This window comes from Bubalus bubalis, chromosome 16 (assembly GCF_019923935.1).
Source record: "Bubalus bubalis isolate 160015118507 breed Murrah chromosome 16, NDDB_SH_1, whole genome shotgun sequence".
NCBI classification, from domain to species: Eukaryota; Metazoa; Chordata; class Mammalia; order Artiodactyla; family Bovidae; genus Bubalus; species Bubalus bubalis.
This window is the reverse complement of record NC_059172.1, coordinates 84,893,273-84,899,358: the sequence shown is the minus strand read 5'-3', so window position 1 is coordinate 84,899,358 and position 6,086 is coordinate 84,893,273. Positions and strand designations below refer to the sequence as shown.

The 6,086-nt window shown below is 33.9% G+C and overlaps 1 pseudogene; it reads left to right on the top strand.

The window, feature by feature from the left end:
• The first annotated feature begins 4,708 nt into the window (after positions 1 to 4,708).
• Positions 4,709 to 5,657, top strand: LOC102396214 (annotated as a pseudogene).
• Positions 5,658 to 6,086: the final 429 nt, after the last annotated feature.

Sequence of the window (6,086 nt, the reverse complement as noted above, 5' to 3'; positions counted from 1 at the left end):
GTGGCAGATTCATGGTGATGTATGGCAAAACCAATACAATATTGTAAAGTAATTAGCCTCCAATTAAAATAAGTAAATTTAAATTAAAAAAAAGAATAAACTGTTTCCTAAAGAATTATATGAAATGAAAGTTGATATCACAGTGACTACAGAGGATGGGGAAGGCTGGACCCATTACTCAGCTCTTTGAAGATGATTTAGAATAGCCAAAAGTGTTTAATATGTTCATTCCACCTATGAAAATTAGTTATAGTGAACAAATAGTAAAATTATCCTCAAACCACATCTTTTTCTGAACTTTTTCAGTGATGGATAAGATGTTATTAGGGGTTTTAACCTTAATTTTTAATGTCAAAACTTCTTATGTCAAGCAGTGTATATACTTACTATATCAAGAAGTATATATATTGAGTATATATATACTCAATATATGGGTATTGAGAATAAATTCTCTACCATTTTCAAATGTTCCCTTCTTGCTTTTAAAATTGTATTGAAATGTCTATACAGATTGGCAGTTATTACAATTTTTATTTTTTTTCTCATTTAACATATGGTAAAATGCTTCACCGTCTATATTATTGACTAGTATTTTACTTATAGAATATTATGTTATTAAGTTGTAGTGGTCTGATTTACATAAACATTACTGAACATTTCAGATATTTCTGAATTTTCACTGTTATAAATGACATGACTTCATCTTCCATTATAAAACGTACAGCATCTCATTTTACTTTTAAAATAAATTTCAGTGTTGGCATAATGAATACAAAACATTTATTATTCTGAAAATATTTGCTATTTGTTTTCATAGTAATTATTAAGTAGATTTGTCAAAATGGTGAAACGAACATTAATAATAACCGTTAACACCGTATTTTTTCATACTTCACTAATTTTCCCACTACTGTCTCTTTTCTGTTCTAGGATTCAATCCAGGCCAACCCGTTGCATTTAGGACAATTGCTTTTTAAATGACATCAAATCATACATCTTCTGATCATAAACTATGAGAACACTGTATTCTCCATTGTCAATGTTTTAATTCTATTTGTGGAAATTCCCCTTATCTGAAAAGAAGATGGTGGTGAATTGTTTATATTTAGTGAGCACTTTAATTTTATTTTTTTAGCACTTTAATTTTAAAATGATATTTATCTTAAAACTCCCCAGATAAGGGAGATTTATTTGATCTATTTATTTATTTATTTTGTACAATGATCCTACCTGAAAAAGAAATAGAGATATGTGGGTTTGAAAGTCACAATAATTAATTCAAAGAGTATTATGAATATTTAAAAGTGTACTCCAATATCTGAAATAGTGCATAACACATAGTAAATACTCTGTAAATTTATTGGAAGGATGAATGAATTGATAAATAAATGAATCTTCTTTCTTGATTAAAAGTTTAAGCATTTAAACATATCTGCACTATAACCAGTAAAATATTTTATATTTGTGAATAAGTAAAAACATGGGTAAAAATACTTCCCATCTTTGATCACAATAAAGCAGGAATTAGAAATAAAAACTGTCATTTCTACTTTTGCCAATGGCTCTGAGGACTTGTTCTTATCATTTACTGTGATTTTCTTCTGTGTTTTTAACTGTGTAAATGTTTTTATCAGTATTGCCTTATCAGATCCTCACAAGAACCTTATCAATAGCTGTTTTAACTATATTTTGTTGCAGAGGTAGCATCCAAGCCTTAGATTTTTAGGTTGCTTTTCCCCATCACATAATACAACTAAACAGAGGAGCCTAGATTTGAACCTAGTTTAGTATGAATCTGGAGCTGACATTCTTCCTCATTTAATTTCACTGTGTCTCTTGCCTTCATCCAAGGATAAGCAATTATCCAAGGATAATTGCTAAGTCATATGTTGACTATATACTTTTTCTTTTAAGGCCATAATCCTAGATTTTTTTTTATTTTAATTATTTTTTAAATGCTTTTGTTTTTCTTTTTTAAATTATGAAATTATGATAACACACTTACAGGCAACTTGGAAAATACAGTATAAAGTTACATATAGTTCCACTATATATTACAATTTTTTAAGTATATAAATTGGAGTTTCAATATTAAACTCTCAAAAATTGATAGAGTGAATAGAAAGAAAAGTAGAAGGATTAGTAAACCTGAAAAGAACTATGAACCAATTCAAGACAAGCCCCAACATAATTAAATTTGTACAGTTTTCACACAAAAGGAGGATACAAATTCTAATAAATTGTTATTGACTGATCTGATGATCTTACATGGTTTTTTTATACTTTTCTATCCACAGTGACAACATGTAACTGGGTATGAAGTTCATAGTGCAGACACTTTCAGAGTGTCTATTGTGCTGAAAACACAATGGAAATACATTTCAAAGTAAGTCAAAAGACAAATGTTAGTTAACATAAAACTGTCTTTCTTTCTAAATTCCATATATATGTGTTAGTATACTGTATTGGTGTTTTTCTTTCTGGCTTACTTCACTCTGTATAATAGGCTCCAGTTTCATCCACCTCATTAGAACTGATTCAAATGTATTCTTTTTAATGGCTGAGTAATACTCCATTGTGTATATGTACCATAGCTTTCTTATCCATTCATCTGCTGATGGACATCTAGGTTGCTTCCATGTCCTGGCTATTATAAACAGTGCTGCGATGAACATTGGGGTACACGTGGTAACAATAACCCTGTATATGAGACAGCAAAAGAGACACTGATGAATAGAACAGTCTTTTAGACTCTGTGGGAGAGGGAAAGGGTGGGATGATTTGGGAGAATGACATTGAAACACGTATAATATTATACATGAAACGAGTCGCCAGTCCAGGTTTGATGCACGATACTGGATGCTTGGGGCTGGTGCACTGGGATGACCCAGAGGGATGGTATGGGGAGGGAGGAGGGAGGAGGGTCCAGGATGGTGAACACATGTATACCTGTGGTGGATTCATTTTGATATATGGCTAAACCAATACAATATTGTAAAGTTAAAAAAAAACAAACCTGTGTCTTTCTAATATTATAAATTGCTTTTGTTAGCTGTAAGTGACAGTCACAAAAATCAGCTTACTTTTATTTCTCATGATAAGTTTAATTTTTGCCTTATTCTCCTCTTTAATACACACACACACTCACATGTCATTTGACTGATAAATTTCTGTTATATGTACAGTTGAGGACACAATCCTTCACAGCTGTATGTTGTTATGGAAAATGAAGTCAAAAATGTGGAGTAATAATCTGAATGTCTCATGAAAACTTCCTGTGGGTAAGTTGTCTGGCTTTTTAAATGAGAGAATAGAAGCTAAAATTGGTAAGGGCATTTTACCATGAGCAACATTTTCACATTTTCCAATTTGACCTTCATTATAATTCTGTGAAATGAGTAGGGAGGTTAGTCATGATCATCCCTATATTACAATGTGCATGAGTGTGTAGTCATCAGTCAATGGTGTCCAACACTTTGCGACCCCAGGGACTGGAGACTACTAGGCTCCTCTGTCCATGGAATTTTCCAGGCAAGAATACTGTAGCATGTTGTCATTTCCTACTCCAGAGGGATACAATAAAGTCATATAAATTTGAAACAGATAACTTGGATCTTGATCAGATTGGGCTACATTATATAAATCATTAGTAAAAAAAAAAAAATAATAATAAAGCATTCAAACTCTACTATATTCAGCATCTTGTTTCTATCCCTTACCTATGCAGTTATTGCTTATCTGTATCTGTAAGTAACTTGGCCATTACCTTCTGATTCTATTAATACCTCATTTGTCCTGCATCCTTAACCAAGAGTCGTCATTCAAACATGAACAGAGGAATCAGAAAGTTTTAACCTCTACAATGAATGGAGACTTTAGGTAAGATAGGGGAAGAAGATCTAACATGAGCTGTTTTCTACCCACTAGACCCTGAAGAGTTGCTTCCTTGCATGATTTAACTTAGTCATTATAACATACTCATTGGTAGATATTATTCTATGTATAAACTTCTGTTCTTGTTTTTAAATGATGAATTAAGAAAAATACCAACTCAACACACACTTACTTGTTATGAATGTTTAGTTTTCAGCAAGGTGTTTTCCCAATGAGAATTATTATTTTTTTTAATAAAGAATTATTGAATTAAGGGCTCAACTGAGTTCAGATTTTTAAAGATATAATTCAGGGATTAGTCATGATTTTCAAGCACCTCTATAAGCTTTGTCACATTTCCTCTTCTATCTGTAGATAAGGAAGTCACCTGATCAGGGATGTGGCAGGCATGACTAATAAACTGCCCTCCTCCTTTCCTCAGAACTTTGATGTGGCTTCAGAATCTTTTGAACAATTGATGCTGGGAAAATACTACTATGGGATCAGAGTTGGCAGTTGAAATAACAAAGGTTCCTTATCTCCACCACAACTGGATCCTTTCCCTTCCCCTATATCAAAGCTCTGACATCTTAAAATATTTTATAATTTATATGTACCACAATTCTTCCTGACATTGCATACATTCAACAAATTTCTAATTTTGTGTTCTCACTGACATGAAGATCATTAGCATGTAAGATAATTTTTCATATGCATGCACCAACTTTCAACGATTATGATAGTAGTACAAACCAGTCTGAGACAAATTTTTCTTTCTCATCATTGTAGATGCTACATGTTCACTGTGGTGGCTTTCATCTTTTCCTTGGAAATCATGCAAAACCACAGCTTTGTAACCGAGTTTGTACTCTTGGGGCTCTCACAGAGTCCAAATGTGCAGAAAACAATATTTGTTGTATTCTTGTTCATTTACATTGTAACTGTCGGGGACAACTTGCTAATTGTGGTGACCATCAGTAGCAGCCCAGCACTCTGGGGCTCCCCCATGTTCTTCTTCCTGGCTTTTCTGTCCTTCCTGGATGCATGTTTCTCCTCTGTCATTGCCCCAAAGATGATTGTGGGCTCTCTCCATGAAAGGAAAACCATTTCCTTTGAAGGCTGACCCAGTTCTTTGCTGAACACTTTCTTTGCTGGGGTGGAGGTGATTGTCCTCAGTGCCATGTCCTATGACTGCTATGTGGCCATCTAGAAGCCCTTGCACTATTCTTCTATCATGAACCACAGGCTTTTTGTCCTTCTGATGGCAGTAGCCTGGACAGGGGGCTTCATTTATTCCATGATACAGATTCTCTTCACTTTCCAGCTGCCCTTCTGTGGCCCCAACATCATCAATCACTTCATGTGTGACTTGTACCCACTGCTGGAGCTTGCCTGCACTGACACTCACATCTTTGGGCTTTTGGTAGTCACCAACAGTGGGTTTATCTGCACCTTAATCTTCTCCTTGTTGCTTGTCTCCTATGGGGTCATCCTGCTGTCTCTAAGAACCCATAGCTCTGAAGGGCAGAGAAAGCCCTCTCCACCTGCAGATCTCACATTGCTATTGTGGTTTTATTCTTCATCCCATGCATATTTGTGTATGCACGACCTCCATCTGCTTTCTCCTTTGACAAAATGGTAGCCATATTTTATACCATCCTAACTCCACTGCTCAATCCTTTGATTTACAATAAGGAAGAAATAAGGAAGTTAAAAGTGCCATGAAGAAAGTGTGGACCAGAATAATGGTTGTTTCTAATGAAAAATAAAATGTTAAACTTTAAGACAATTTTAAAGTAAATGTAAATTTTATTTATCCTTTCAAAGAACCAGCTTTTGGCTTTGTTGATTTTTGCTATGGTCTCTTTTGTTTCTTTTGCATTTATTTCTGCCCTAATTTTTAAGATTTCTTTCCTTCTGCTTACCCTGGGGTTCTTCATTTCTTCCTTTCTAGTTGCTTTAGGTGTAGAGTTAGGTTATTTGTTTGACTTTTTTCTTGTTTCTTGAGGTATGCCTGTATTGCTATGAACTTTTCCCTTAGGACTGCTTTTACGGTGTCCCATAGGTTTTGGGTTGTTGTGTTTTCATTTTCATTCGTTTCTATGCAAATTTTGATTTCTTTTTTGATTTCTTCTGTGATTTGTTGGTTATTCAGCAGCGTGTTGTTCAGCCTCCATATGTTGGGATTTTTAATAGTTTTTCTTCTGTTATTG